Consider the following 16,366-nt stretch of genomic DNA (forward strand, 5'->3'; position numbering starts at 1 on the left):
AGGTGATTATGCGTTTTGGTGGAGTTTCTCCGCCTTTACATCTCAACTTTTGGGTTATCTGAAATGACCTTAGGTGTCAGGTTGTGTGGTGGTACACCACCGGCCTACTGCAGGGGGCAACCTCTGTACCTGCAGGAGTGTAAGGGGACAGGACAACAGCTGGCCGGCTGTTAATCAGTCAGCCTGAAGGGATCATGCCCCACCCGGTTCGGAGTCAATCACCCTCTGGGATATAAGCCTGCGACCGGCCTCCTGAAGCTCACTCAGAGTTACTGCAGCTACAGCCAGCCTGGCTCTGTGGAAGTCTTTGTGGATTAAAGCCTGTTGTACAGTCTTTACCTTGTGTGTGTCTGATTCTGACTAACAGCGCCCCACAGGTTGGTTGACAGTAAAGAAAATCACCCTTCTTCTTGGAGATTATAATGCTGTCTGAATCTAGTTTGGTATTAGGCACATAAGGTAGGGAGGGCTGGATCAGAAATGGGAATTGGTGAGGACATAAAATAGGACAAAACAAGAGCATGACAAAATAAAATGTGTAAGAAATGTAAAATATATCCATTTAATGTCAGAGGAAACTAGATGTGAGCAAAATTTCAATGTTCAAAATACATTTTAAAAGATGTATGGCTAGGAAGGGCTGAGAAGAATTTGGACCAAATGCAAGTAAATGGGACTAGCCCAGAATGCTAATTTGGTCAGCATGGAATAATTGAGCTGAAGGGCCTGTTCCATGCTGTGTGGTTCTATAAGAAAGATATATGAGAGGTATTTAGACTGTGAATTATTGATGTCACCATAAGGGGCCAAATCATGTCTGCACTCCATGCCATTCTTGTAACCACACTTTTTACACTTCCACAGATCCATGAGAGTTCCAGACCTCCCTGTTCCGGGTATCCACTGAGCAATCCATCAACCAAGGTGTGGGACTACCCACAGGTAACTTCCCAGTTCCAGAGATACTGAAAAGTTAACTAAGATGATAACAGGATGTATCATCTTTAAGTAGGACCTGGAGATATAAAGCTCTTCTCAGCGGAAGGAAGAAAAGTTAAGAGACATTTCAAGAGTTGAAAGTTTTTAGTGAAATAAATCAATAAAATCATATCTTCTGTTTGATGAATTGTTTGGAATGAGATTTACAGATGCTTTTCAGTTTTCGTACTACAACGCTGAAAGTGGAGTGAAACTTTAATGGAGCATAAGTGAATTTGGACTCGTGTGTATTGGTCCTGAATCGAATGATTATGCATCCCAAGTCAGTCGTTTTCAGACGAATGCAGAGCCTAGAAATCTACCGCACAGTACAGCCCTTTGGCCTACTGTGTTGTGCTAACCTAGTGACCTACTCTACCAACTGCTTAGAATTTCCCAACTGCATGAAAAATATGCAGTGTATAAGCCATCCTGAGTTGCCCTCATAAGTTGCAAACCATGCTTTAGGTGAGGTTGCGCTAGTGGCAGATTGACCATTAGGCTGAGTATGCTGAAGCATGGGGCCCGGAAGGTAAAGGGACCCATCAAGCAACAATAGAAGTAAGAGATACCGCAAGACAAAGAAAATATACCACAATAAAAATGTAACTTTAATGATGACAAAGGAAACTAAGCAACAATATTTAAAGTATTTTAAAATTGCAACAACTTGTAGCTTTCACCCATTCACTGACATCAAAAAAAAGGGGGGAGGGGTGGGTGTACGATGCATTAATACATACCTGCATAAATAACAGCAAAGGCTAATATCCATGAAGGCATAAGCATTTTTAAGACATGGAATGGGCTATGACCTTGATGTTGATGTACTTGTTGTTGGTCTGGAAACGGGTTTCATTTGGGATCTTTTTAACTGCCCATTGACAGCACAATGATGTTTCTCTGGCGTACGATTGGAGTGTGCCGGTGGTGATGCAATATTTAGTCATGGAGTGACAGAGCTTTCACAGCAAAAACGTGGTGAAGGTGTCCATGCCGTCATTTACCTGCCTTCTATCCGTAACTATGTACCCAATTTTCGTTATAGCGTTAATTCCAACAATTGTAATCATAACACAGGTAAATATAAATAACCCATACACCAGGAAATTTTATTTTCTATTCAAATACAGTTGCACGGGGGTGGGAGTACTGGAAAACTAATGTTAATAACATTGTTTGATCTGAGTTGGCCTTCATGTATCGTCCATCTTTGAAATAAATATAAGATAAAATCTACTCTTAATACACGAGCCAAGGACTCGAACATGCCCCGACTCCTCTCTGCACATACAAATGAAAACACCATGCGAATGTATTCTCTGAAATGGGCCATGGATTATCGATGTGGTGCTTATTCCCTGTCAGCCTCCTCAGAAATGAAATTAAGGGCAATGTGCTACAGGCTGAAAAAACCAAGCAACCTTTGACAGTCACAAAGCAACCACTGATCAAGTTCAATGTTGAAATCAAAAAAATCTAAATTGGTAATATTCATACATATTAGCGTGGACTTTAGTGAAGTCTTTCTCCAAAGGACTTTTAATAAAACATGTAATTTCCATCTGATTATTTGTGCTTTTTAATTTGAAGTTCATAAATGAAGTAATAATGGGGCAGAGAGTGCCAATTTTTTTGTTAGATACTTTCATAATTGTTCATGGAGGTATACATTATTGTGTTGAAATAGCCACACCTATTGTTCAAGTTGTAATTGCCAATTCTAAACAAAAACATTTCCTGCCATTATAATGGAAGGTAGCAAAATCATCTGTTAAAATTAATGTTGAGCTGCATTATCAGATCGAACAGAGGCCGCACGTTATATGAGGCCAAACTAAATGTCTCAATTCGAATCAGTGTGCGAACAGATTTTGATGCTTTTGATCAGATGTGACTTAACAACATGCCATCACTGCTTACCAGTGCGATCCTATGGTACAATATAATATTGTGTAACTAAAAAGTTAAATAAAACAATGTTGCAAAGCAAACACATGACATTTCTAAATTTTATTCTGGTATTGCAAAACACTTTGTGGCTGAATAGTGATGAAGTAATTTGAACTTCAAGTATCATTTGCATTGATGGAGATATTAAATTTGAGACAGGAATTGAAAACATAATAAAATGTGTAGTTGTTTTGGTGACGCTGGTGCTGCGGGTGGGTGGGGCGCATGATACCTGATTTGTGGGGGGGAGGGGGCATGGCTGGCCCGTAAATGCCCTGCCCATGACACTGACCCTGGGGGACCTTACTAAAGCTCAGCCTAGGGCCTGAGCGGTAGTTAATCCGCCAATGGGTTGTGCTTTTGTGGTGACTGGGAGTGATTTTAGAACCTTCGGCTATTGGGTGCCCTACCCCATATGTGGCCATGTAGCCATAAACATTAGACATGTTAACAAAAACCATGGAATCACGCCATCCTCATACAGGAAAACAAAGCTTAAATTATCTGGCCAAATGAGAGATGCCCGTAATTTCTTGAGTCAGGAGTTGAAAGGTAAAGAGATTCTGTGCTGGAGTGGATCCAAATAAGGAACAATGCAAAGCTTCAACAAGACTCAGAGGTGCCCATGCTCAAAATTTTAATGCCTATTTTATGTAAATTAACTCAGTTAAGTGTACAAGTAAGAAAATGGGCGGCATGGTTAGTGTAAGAGATTGCGCAACGCTATTACAGTGCCAGTGACGGGGACCATGGTTTGAAACCTGCACTGTCTAAGGAGTTTGTACATAGTCAAGTTAAATTGTACAAATACAACCCAACGAAACGGCGTTCTCGGGTCCTTGGTGTAAAACACGCAGACATGCACCTAGACATACAGAAAACAATACATATGCAGGACAAGTATTCGTATGTACAAATAAATAAATAAATATTGCTTCATGAATACGAGAGTTCTCGGATGGTTAGTGTGAGCAGTTCCATTGGTCGTTCAGCATTCTCGCTGCCCGTGGGAAGAAGCTGTTCCTCACCCTGGTGGTGCCACTTGTGGTACTCCTCTGATACTCATGGTTCTCCCTGTGTCTGCGTGGGTTTCCTCCACGTGCTCTGGTTTCCTCCCACCACTCAAAAGTTACAAGAAGTATTTGTCAGTTAGGTGTAATTAGGCGGCATGGGGTCATGGACCAAAAGGCACTGTTACCATGAAATATGTCTAAAGAAAAGTGCCTCATTACCCTTCTGTGACAGTTTAAAAATTTTTGACCTAGAAATAAAAAGACTGTTATCTCTCCAATGGTCATTAAATGATCTTTCATCTTCCACCCTTTCGATGTTTGAACTCAGCTAAAACTATCCTTCACTTGTACTGGATTCTATTTATTCACCACTTCTGTATCAGTTAGCTTAAAGCTGTTCCTGATTGAATCACAATGTTGATTTTTAAATGCTCATCACTTTCAAATTCCTCCATTCTCTCTGACCACTCCATGGTGTTCCCCAGCTCCTTATCTCCCTAATAGTCTCTCCATCCTTAGCTTTCCAGCTCCTCCACACAGTACTTCCAATATTTGTAGGCTCCGATGGACTTCCTGTAAACCTTGTTACACAGCATCAGTATTAATTCTCTGCATCCAGGGTCCACCATACACGCAGAGATTTGCAGTATTCTAGTATTAGCAAGGATAGGGAATGAATGAAGAACAAATATCCCAGCTGAGAGTGGACAAGTTCCATGAGTTTTCAACAAAAGACCTTCAACAGCCCTGATCCCACACTATATCCATTGGTAACCTGGTGTATCGCAAATTTTTGCTGTCCTCCCATTGCATAGCCAATTGAAGAGCAAGTATAATCCAATTGTTTCATTCTTCACAAACAATTAAACAGCCTTTCTATATTATTTCTAACACTGATATGACTAAAAAACAGAATGGTTAACTAAAATGCAGTTTTTAATGTCCTTTTCCCTCTCCACAAGTGGTTTTCAGCAAAAATCTAATCTTTAATTAAATGTTAAAGAAAGAAAAAGAGAAAAAAAAAGAAACCCCCCCCCCAGCTAACTCTCCTAAGGAGAGCCATAAAGAGAAAAAAATTAAAGAAAAATTAAGCATACATATTAAGATCTAATCAATGTAAATATTCTGAATATAACAACCACTTATTAATAAAAAAACTATAGTTATCATGTGAAACATGTGATTTTTTTCCATTATTAAACAATATTTCATCTCATTATGCCATCTATTAATATCAATGATATTCGTATCCTTCCATGTACTAGCAATACATTTTTTCGCTACAGATAATGCTAAATATACAAAAGCAAGTTGAAATTTATCTAATCCCAGACCTTTCAGAGGTTGCAAACTACCCAATAAAAATACTGTCGGATCCAAAGGTATTTTAATCTTCTACAGGTATTCCAGAAACAATTGTACTTTCTTCCAAAAAGATACATGACCAAACCGCACGAAAAAAAGTTCCAACAGCGTTACCACATCTAAAACACAAATCTGATTCATGAAAACCATTCTTTTTAAAGTTTCAGGTGTTAAGTATAATTGATGTAAAAAATTATAATTAATCATTGCATTACGTGCATTTAGTGTTGTAAGGCATTTTGAGGCATTCTATAATACGCTAGACAAAAGCCTTTTGGATTATTTCTCTTTAAGTGAGAGTGAGTGTTGATTATAATCCTTGTCATTAAACATTGCTTGTGCAAGATTCTTTTTCCATGATTAGCATCATTCTTGGCTGATTACTTCACTGTTCTCCCTGCTCTACGGGACAGAAACTCTGACATGCTGTCAGTACAGTTGCGACCTCGTATTCATTTCCTTACAGTCGTGGTCTCACTTCATTTTGCTACACTGTGACAAAGACTAATAAAATGTCATTCAATTGTCTTTTGAAAGGATTTGGAGATGGGGAATTCTTTAAATTCAGGAAGCATTCTGTTTAGTTGAGCCCATGTTGTCTCGAAAGATTCATCAACAGGTGGGTCTGAGTAACACTTGCTTTGTGCAATGTCTTTCAAGACACCATTACCTCCCTTCCTCACGCCTCTGAAAAGTGACATCACTGTGTCATTACAGTCGTGGATAAACTTTCATTAAAAAAATGGAATATTTTGAGATTCTGGATAAAATAGTCTGGCTATGCAATGTTATCTATCATAATACCGTTCATAACAAAATTTTATTCAGTGTAACGCTGTTCATAACACACGGACCAGACAGTCGTATTCTCATCTCAGTTCCCCCTGCAGTCAATGGAAGTCACCACAACCACAGCTTCTCGTTTCTTACCTGATACTTTGGTTGCAGTGGCAGAAATAACCCCATTGCTTGGCACAGGCGCAGACTGCGTTCAATGAATCCTGATCAGTTTGTGTTGCTAAATCAGTAGAGGCATGAAGTGAACACCAGAGTCATGGCATTGTTGGGGTTAACGTGGCAAAGTCAAAGGGCAAGAGAAAACCTCATGATGACGCGATGAAAATTCGGCACAGGTGTGAACCTGATATTGCAGTGTTCTGTAACGTATTCAAGGGGAAAACATGACATCACCATCAAAGCAAGAACATTTACATAAACACAATAAATATGAACATTGATCATGTAGATTGTTTCACCCAATCAATTTGGGGTGGCACGGTTAGGGTAGCCATTAGTGCCAGACTGTTCCAGTGCCAATAACCCAGGTTCAAATCTGGCGCTGTCTGTAAGGAGTTTGTACATTCTTCCCATGTCTGTGTGGGTTTCCTCTTTGCGCTCCAGTTTTCTGCCATCCTTCAAAACATACTGGGGGTTGTCGATTAATTGGGCATATTTGGGCTAAAAGGGCCTGTTAGTATGCTGCATGTCTAAATTTAAATTTTATATTTATTTGCATTAATTATTGGTCTTAGAACACTAATTAATGAATACCAATCTTACTAAAACCATAGGAGCATCATCCAGCACCGTCTACAGTATATGAATGGCATCATTATCAACTCCAGCCATAACATATCCATGCAGATGCTGCTCCTGTTGTGAATGATAAATTTCACCAAGATGATACAAGGTCTTTGTTCATTACTGCTATGATAGACTATCTGTGCTGAGAAATACCTCAGGTTGGAGACTTATTCTAGATTGGCAATGCAAGTCAAAATATTATGTCTAATTTCAGCCGATGAAAATAAACTTTACATGCAGAGTCTGAATCTCATCATATTTGAACTTTAACCCTGTGTGATTACCAAACAGATGTCGCAAAGGAACAAGCAATTCCAGAATGGTCCACTCACATTTGTACCAGTTTGACCTGCTTGTCGGAGCAGCTAACAATATCCAGTTCAGAAAGTCCACCAGATGTGGTTTTGCTAACCTGATCTGATATTATGCTTCTTGTGTGGGGATACAACCACCAGCCAACTGCAGGAACGACCTCTGAACCTGCAGGAAGACCACCTGAGGGGCTGACTCCACCTGGCCGGCAGTCAATCAGACTACCTGAGCTGGCCCCTCCTGAGCCAGTCACACGGGGAGCCACCAAGGCTTGAACTAGTGGCCTGGCTTTTTCTGGAATAAAGCCCGTTGTACAGTCTTTTGAGTTTTGGGCTTGCTCGCTGCTACCTCAGCGCCCCACATCTTCCATTTGGTCAAAGACCAGGAAAGGAAATAAAAACAACTCATGGCCCCAGGAATTATGTAAGAAAGGCACAAAATTGGAAATGCATTATAAGGCACAAGAAATCAGTTGCATTGTTTTCCCATGCTAGTTTTCAGTCGGGGCCTGGTGGAGAGAAATTGTAATGTGCATATCAAGTTGTTTCCAGCAGTGAACCTCATAGAGACTTGTCCTTTAAATAAGACAGGAGCATGTTTTCACCCACCAGGTAAAACCAGCAGTATTCACACCCAAATATAATACATGAATGCTGCAAAAAATTACATCAGTGTAGGGACTTTTTTCAGCATTCCTGAACAATGGCTCAGGCCTGAAATCTGACTTACTTTTATCTTCTATTAATGGTGCATAACCTGCTGAGTGTCTCCAGCATTTTTGTCAACTACAGAATTACATCAGTCTTGCATTGTGCCCTGAATGAGGTCACTGAAATCTGACTAGTGTACTCATGCACAAGGCCATCATGCCCATGGAAAATCATACAGCAATCTCAGGTAAAGAATTGTTTGAATACAAAGTTTTGATTTAGCTTTAGATTAAGTTCCCTTATTTGGAGCATAAAAATATTTCAGTGCATGACAGAAAAATCAGGTCAGGAGATTTTACACACACCGAGCTGAAGTTTCAAGATTGTCTCAGAAGTTCACTGGTAAACAGATAACCAGGAAGTATTCTTTCCACAGAATTGTCCACATTTGCAATGAACTAGATGGAGTACATGAATTATGTAATTTCTTACTAATGATGGGACAAATATTGATACTTCTGACCATAAGAATTCCAAGAGATCAACATCCACAATGTTTTTTTTTCCTCAACAGATTAGTGATTATTTTACTTAGTTTTTTTTAAAAATAACTCCAATCTGTTCTTAATCGGTCCGTGTTTGCCAAATCTAAATCAGGTAAAGAAACCCACTGATGCAACACCTGACAAACCACATTGAACATGAGTGCTATAACTCTGACAGATCCAAAATGCAGTGAAGTACCATATATTTTGGCGTATAAGTCAACCCCCTTTTTCAGTCTCATTTTAAATATTTTATGGTTTTTCCGGCGTACAAGTCAACCCCAATTTTCTGGCTGCCTGAGATGCCCTGTTGACCAGTGTATAAGTTGACCCCAAATGTTCATGATGCCTGAGATGGGCCATTGTCCAGCATATACGTCAACACCCATAGATCGCGTGGATTGATGTGCTGGGTGTTGGCTGGAGGTGATGGCTATCATGGAGAGTCCATCGACACAAAGCAGCACATGACAAAAATATGAAGTGAGCTTTAAGTTGAAAGTGAACAAAATGGCCAAGAAAACCAACAACTACACTGCTGCAAGAGAATGTGATGTGGATGAGAAGTTGGTAAGAGATTAGAGGAAGAAGGAAGAGACTTTAAGAAACATTCCAAAAAGGCAATGTTCATTGAGAAAAGGAATCACTCGTTTGAAAATCACATTGCAGAATGGGTATGTGAACAGAGGCAAAATTGCTACATAATCACCCGAAATAAAATAAGAACATTTGCACTGCAGTGGGCCAAGTCACACCCAGACCTCAGTGATTATTTGGAGGCTACAAATCATTTCATGAACAGGAAAAATCTGGTATTGCACCAAAAAACAAAAATTGCACAAAAACTACCAAAAGACCTTGATCATAAAGTTGTATGTTTTCACCAGTTTATTATACGGAACCAGCAGGAACACCAGTTTGCATTGGCAAATATCGGAAACATAGATGAAATCCCCATGAATTTCAACATGATAAGCAATAGAACAATGGAATGGAAAGGTGTTAAAACTGTACAAACCAAAAGTACTGGCCATGAAAGAACCAGGTTTACTGTGGTGTTATCATACATGCCCAACAGGACAAAGTTAAAACCTATAGTAATCTTCAAATGCAAAATTAAACTGAAAATGAAATTCCCTGCAGGTATTTTTATATATTTTCATGAAAAAGGATGGATGGATGGATGGATGAAAATGGTGTAAATCTATGGAGAGACAATGTGTGGAAGAGGAGGTCACGTGGTTTACACAAAGATCAGAGTTTGCTGGTCTGGGATATGTTTTGTAGCCACATAACTGAGATGTCTAAAAGTAGATAAGCACTACTTAATACTTACAAGGCAGTTATCCTGGGTGGTTTGACGTTTATATTGCAACCTCTCGATGTCTGCTTGAACAAGCCATTCAAAGACCATGTGCACAAGGAATGGAATACATGGATGACAAATGCAGAAAAGTCGATGACAAAAGCTGGAGCAATGGTGCTGCGTCACTTGATATGCTGTGTAACTTCATGCTTAAGGCATGGGACAAAGTTAAAGTAGAGACTGAAAAAATCTTTTAAAAAGTGCAACATCTTTTGTGCAATCGATGGCACAGAAGATGATTTAATGTGGGACACTGACGACGAAGCTGAAACCGCCTCATCAGGTACAGACTGGGACCCTTATGATGACTGTTTAAACTTTAAACAGTGAGAGTATGGATGTGCTTGCCACCATCTTTGCTTCAATGATAGCAAGAGTGATTTTTGAAGGGTTTTAAACATGTTGCTGTTTGCAGACAATGATAGCGATTTTGAAGGCTGATATCGCCTCAAACCGTGCATCTTGGGGCCTCACAGTTCGGCGGGCAGCAACCTCCTTTGAAGAAGACCGCAGAGCCCACCTCACTGACAAAAGACAAAGGAGGAAAAACCCAACACCCAACCCCAACCAACCAATTTTCCCCTGCAACCGCTGCAACCGTGTCTGCCTGTCCCGCATCAGACTTGTCAGCCACAAACGAGCCTGCAGCTGACGTGGACATTTACCCCTCCATAAATCTTCATCCGCGAGGCCAAGCCAAAGAAGAGAAGAATTGTGTTGTTTTCAATAAAAATCTCAATGAATCTGTCGCAGTCGGGGTTTTTTTTTGGTTTTTCAAGGGCTGGCATACGTTGAATCAGGGCAGATTAGATTTTAAGCTGAATTTAAGGACTCAAAAGTTGACCCCCATTTTTTTAGAGAATATTTGTGTTTCACGACTTGACTTCTACGTCGAAATATAAGGTAAGTGTTTTTTATTCTCATCATTGCTAAATAAAGCTTATCAACTTTCATTCATAATGCAATTAAATGAGGAAGTACACGTAAGAAGATTCCCAAAACTTGAGATCACGTGATGAGGAGCGAGCAGTAAGAAATTGACCTCCAGAGCTCCCGGACCAGAAGAATAAAAAATGGTTCAAAAGTCAAAGTACAAAAAGAAATGACAAAAGCGGATAATAAAAACCCCTACCTTGCTACAATGGGGAAGAAGAGCATCAATCAAGTGAAGGCAGCAAACATGGTGGGAGGAACGGTCAGCACCCAATTGCTTCTGCCTCATGGAGGCCAAGATGGCGACACCAAGGCCCAGCCTGAGGCCCAGGAGGCCCTGTCAACGGAGGTCCGACCTACCGAGAATGAACAAGCTCGCCCAAGATGACAGCGGGAGGTGAGACTAGCCCAGAAAGGAGGAACGGCATGGTCTCTGGCCAAACGTTGGGAGATGAGGGGCCTGCAGAGGGAACCGAGTTTCAGAGCATGGCATGCATTGCGTCCCTTCCACCCCCCCAAAGACAATGAGTGAAGTGCGCCCAGGAGCACAGTATAACAGGCAGTGGGAGTGATTCACCTGGAGATGTGGGAGACCTCGGCCCTGCATTGGGAGATGGCTCCAGCAGCGACTTTAGCAAGGCCGACAGCGAACAGGAGGCAGTGTCGAGGGAGAATCACAGGGAGGATCTGTGAACCACTGTGGCAGCAAACATCAAATCATGAGGTGCATTTACTAATTTTTAGCTAGTGAGAGAGATGGGCCTCAGTGAGTAGTTGCACACCTAATCAAGTGAGGAAAAGTAAGATGACTCCTGCTAGAATATCACCAAAGAATTTATTTGAACCCTTGTTTGCTGACACCTTGGGCTCTGGTGGAGTACCAACTGTAGCTCCCTTCTTGCTCCCCATATGGCATAACAAATACTCCACACAAGACAAAATAAAAATCCAAGATACCACAAGATTTTTGACTAGGAAGCAGTTTGATTGAGACAACTCTGTTTTTTTTGTCTGATGAGTTAATTGCTTTGAGGAAGAAAAATGGCCCTTATTGCAAAAGTGACAGGGAGTGCTGACTGATCTTATAAGTGCTCCTGTTCAAACCTGCCTGTACATAAGAAAATGCCAATAAGCCTTTAGGGTATTTCATTGCTCTACATCATTAAATATTAAACTGCTGCCAGTCTGTCTGGACATAATAGTTTTCTATATTTCAGTTATTATCTTTGTTCACCTCTGGCCTGAGAAATACGTTTCCCTGATACCAATAAATGGTGTGGATACCCCTTGCCCTCACCTGCGAAGAGGAAACCATATCAGGGCACTGAATGAATCACATGAGGTGGACCACGGTGTTCAGGTGTGACCTCATTGGACAGTACAGGCTGGCCCACTTCCATCCCTATAACTCCTCTCTGTAAGATCCCCTAATAAAGGCTGATAGTCCTAGTCACCTCCCACCATACCAGCCTTTGGACCTGGGCCAGCAGCATATAGAGACATCCCTGATGTTTCTAGATATTAAAGCCTTTAACTACTAGCTTTGTGTCTGCTTGTGGTTATTGATTGAGCCACAATTTAATATCCAGAATTACTTCCCATGGACAAGGCGATCTGAGAGGAGAAGCTGGAGACCAACCCCAGGGAACCAGGGGCCTCCATAAAATTTGATATGTGGCCTACATGAGGCGCCATGAGATTACTGCAGACAGCGACAAGTACAATCTACTCTTTTCATCAGTGGGCCACCAAGCGTACAAAATAATGCAGGACTGCGAGAAGTACGATGATGCAATGGCCCTACTGTGACAGCAATACGGGGCCCCAATGAACGCTACGCATTCCCGGTACCTACTGGTCACTCAATGCCAGGGCCCTGGTGAGTCAATTTTGTACGGGTCATGAGGGGGCTGGGGTGAGCCTGTGGGTACCAAGATGTGAATAGAGTGGCCTACCAAGAGGAGCTCATCTGCGATGGGTTAGTGTCTGGCTACCGTTCCAACCACAATTGGGATCAACTCCTGGAGAAGGTCAATCGGATCCTTCAGGAAGTCGTCCGGCTGGCTTGATTGCTGGAGACAGCTCAGAAGAACACAGAAACCTACTTGGCAGGCCATACGGCCACCAGGTGGGGAGCATGGGTGCTGCCATGTAGGGACTCGGGGACCTTAACTGCTGGTGTCACCACTGAACACACGAGGTGCAACCAATGCAGCCAAGTCAAACACCCGCGGAATTACTGCCCGACTCCTAGCGCGTCCTGCTTGAACAGCCGGAGGAAGGGGCACGAAGCAAAGGTTTGCCACTCTAAACTTTCCTCCAGCCGCACCCCGTGCAGACTGCAACCCATGTCACAATCGTGGGTCAACCCACTTCCAAGAGCCAAGAACCAAACGGCAGGAACTAAAGGTCGATAACACAGAATTACATCACATCTGGCTTCTCTTCCGGACTCAACCGCATTCGATTCATGGGGGCGGCCATCTTCAGGATCTCTAGGGCGGCCATCTTGGCAGCAGTCATCCCAACGCTACAGCAGTTGAAACTCTGACATTGAGTTGACTTTGATCTCCATCGTGCTAAACCAAAGGAGCTCACACCAACTGGCGCGATTGATGATGGAACCACATGATCTGGAGGGCAATCCTATTGGCCCTCGAGTCAAAAGGGATGCCCGATTCCCAAAGACAAGAGGTCCTTCCAGAGTGCTACGCACCACAAGCTCCATACTCTGCACTCTGATGACCACCACCCTACATGAGAAATTGTTCTCCTTCCCTAAGAAGTCAGCATCTGGAACCACGCTGCTGGTCTGGCTGACAACCCCAAGGCTGGTGCTTCTTCATAGACACGTTAAGACCCACAAGGTGCTCCACCCCATCAGACTTCATCGAAAAGGAAGGGGTGAATGTAGTGGAACATGGTAGTGCAGGTGTGACCTCACTGGACTGTACAGGCTGGCCCGCCTCCGTTCCTGTAACTCATTCCCATGATTCCCTAATAAAGGCTGATAGCCCTAGACTCCACACCAGCCTTGGACCCGGGCCAGCAGCACGTAGAGACATGTCCGATGTTTCTAGATATTAAACCCTTTAACTACTAGCTTTGCATCTGAATGTGGTTATTGATCGAGCCACAAAAGACAAGGTTGGCGGAGGAGCATGTAATCTCTGTCCAACCTGGAAGAGTTATTTAGTTCCCTGCATGGAGGTGAGGGAGATGTATGGACTGGTGTTTCACCTCCTAGAGTTGCAGGGGAAGGGCCAAGGGAAGGGAAGGGATGGGTGGGTAGAGATGAATGAACCAGGAAGTCATGAAGAGCATGGTCGCTGCGGAAATAGAAAAGGAATGGAACCTACCAATGATGAGCCTTGTGGCTCTATCGCTCTTTCTTTCTGCAACCTGATACAATGCATAGAAGCATGTCTATCTGACATCATAGAAGCATGTCTATCTGACATCATAGAAGCATGTCTATCTGACATCATAGAAGCATGTCTATCTGACATCATAGAAGCATGTCTATCTGACATCATAGAAGCATGTCTATCTGACATCATAGAAGCATGTCTATCTGACATCATAGAAGCATGTCTATCTGACATCATAGAAGCATGTCTATCTGACATCATAGAAGCATGTCTATCTGACATCAGGAAGAAGTTATACTCCTGGTCTACTGGAAGTGAACTGCAGGAAGCAAATTCTTCTTACTGAGTTACTACAACCAAGACTCACCACTTTACTAGAAGCAACCCCATACACTTAACCTATTACTCAAGTGTAACATGACAAACAAAGCAGGATTGGTATATAACTAATTTCTGGATCAATCTGGTGGTTAAATCTGAAATAAGGAGCAAAACACTGGAATTACTTCACAATTAGGGCTTGCTTGTGGAGAAGGAAACAGAATTAATATTTCAGATTAATGACCTTCCATCCGAACGGATCGTCAATGAAAGCTCATTGATCTCTAATTTCCCCATTTTTCCCCTCGGGTGGATTCACGAGTTCCAAAGCAAGGATAACACTATTTCTCTCTTCGCAGAAGCTGTCTAACTTTAAGAACCCGGACTTTAAGATTTTTTTTTTGTAGAATTTTGCTTTTGTTCAGGAAATATAGGTGGCTGTGTGTTGTCTACTTATCCAGAAGAAATTGGTCAAAATCTTAGGATGGCACTTCAAGTCATTCAATCCTCTTCGAAAAAAAAAATGCGGGTTTCAAACAAAGTGACCGTTAAGGAGTTGAACAAGAAAATCTGCAGATGCTGAGGGTCAAGTGTAATACACAAATGTAGTGAAGACACTCAGCAGGTCGTACAGCATCCATAGGAGTCAGACATTTGTAAAATTATCATGTTTCACTGATGTAATCTAGGAAAATAAATTTGTTGCCTTTCAATAGTTCATTTTTCTCCGATGTGAATTATAAGTCATGAGTCAATGCAGTATCACTGTAATTTTCACACAACATTTAATCAGGTACTACACCAGACCATTAGATATTATATGATGAGAGTTAGTTAAGAGACAAAAAAAAAGCTGGAGGAGAAGCAATGGAACACTTGTCGTCTTATCTGCCTATAATCTATATCAATGATTTACACAATGGGACTGAAATGCATATGACACAGAGCTTAATGAGAAATTAAGTTCAGGGGAAACATACCAGTTGCAGAGAGATACAGACCAGTTAAGTTATTGGAAAGAAAATGGTATAACGAGTATAGTATGTTGTAGTATGACATTATCTATTTTAGTGGGAAGTATAGAAAAGACACCCCCATTTTGGAAGGCAAGTATTAGATTTTGTATCAAGATGGATGGGTTATGAGAGCAAAGGTGTCCAATTCCTGCTGTGAGAGAAGAGTCCTTTATTTTCACGGCCCTTTACCTGAGAAAGGTAATCGAGTTGCCAAGGGTTTGGACTGGCCACTGTGTGGCTGCGGAAGCTGCAGGAGCACTGGTGGCAAATGCATATGGGCACACAGTGACTCTGGGGGGACTCTCTTTTGCTTCTCTTTCTCTGACTATAAGAGGCACTTCAGGCAATTTCTGCCAATGGCGAATCTGTCTGCCTTACAGCAGGGAAAAGTAATTCTGTGTTAAATGACACATGCCACTAAATTGAATCTTGAATCTTGGATAGACTTAATCTGAAGTGGGTGCGATAAATGATCACAAGGTGGATTCTGTAAAAGGACTGCTGTCCCATGAGGAGATAATGAGTAGAATGGGCCAAGGTCCTCTGGAGTCGAGTTGATTAAAATATAAAATACAGTTTCCTGGATAATAATTCAAATAGTACAGGATTTCTTCAGCAAAATGCAATTGAAATTGAGTTAATCTGGAGTAAATCACACTTGCAACCATTTCCAGGTTCATGGTTGACCAGGCCCTATGACCTCAAGCTCAGAAAGCCGTTGCAGACAAGGTGAGCATATGGAGGAGTCAAGGTTAATTTCCAGAGAGGCAAAGAAAATACAGAGAAAGAATGAAAGGCATGTTGATTGGATGTAGGGTAACACTGAGCAAGGACTGCCTAAAGAAATCTCTTGGTGCCTGCCACATTGACCACCGCCAGTGGGCTGATAGCGCCTCAAACCGTGCATCTTGGCGCCTCACAGTTCGGCGGGCAGCAACCTCCTTTGAAGAAGACTGCAG

General features: G+C 41.8%; 1 protein-coding gene across 4 annotated transcripts in view; it reads right to left on the reverse strand.

Annotated features, from left to right (window-relative positions):
* Nucleotides 1-14,144, reverse strand: part of LOC138741402 (PR domain zinc finger protein 1-like) — a 163,707-nt gene extending 149,563 nt beyond the window's left edge. For 3 of the 4 annotated variants that reach the window (XM_069895430.1, XM_069895429.1, XM_069895428.1), the window contains exons 1-2: nt 14,059-14,144; nt 6,240-6,466 (exon numbers count right to left, since the gene is read on the reverse strand). The gene's annotated coding sequence lies outside the window, so the exon portion shown is untranslated. Of the gene's footprint in view, nt 1-6,239; nt 6,467-10,898; nt 11,160-14,058 lie in introns of all 4 variants that reach the window. The other variant, XM_069895431.1, reaches the window with a different exon arrangement.
* Between the last annotated feature and the right edge of the window lie 2,222 nt (nt 14,145-16,366).

Source organism: Narcine bancroftii, chromosome 8 (assembly GCF_036971445.1).
Source record: "Narcine bancroftii isolate sNarBan1 chromosome 8, sNarBan1.hap1, whole genome shotgun sequence".
In the NCBI taxonomy this organism is placed as follows: Eukaryota; Metazoa; Chordata; class Chondrichthyes; order Torpediniformes; family Narcinidae; genus Narcine; species Narcine bancroftii.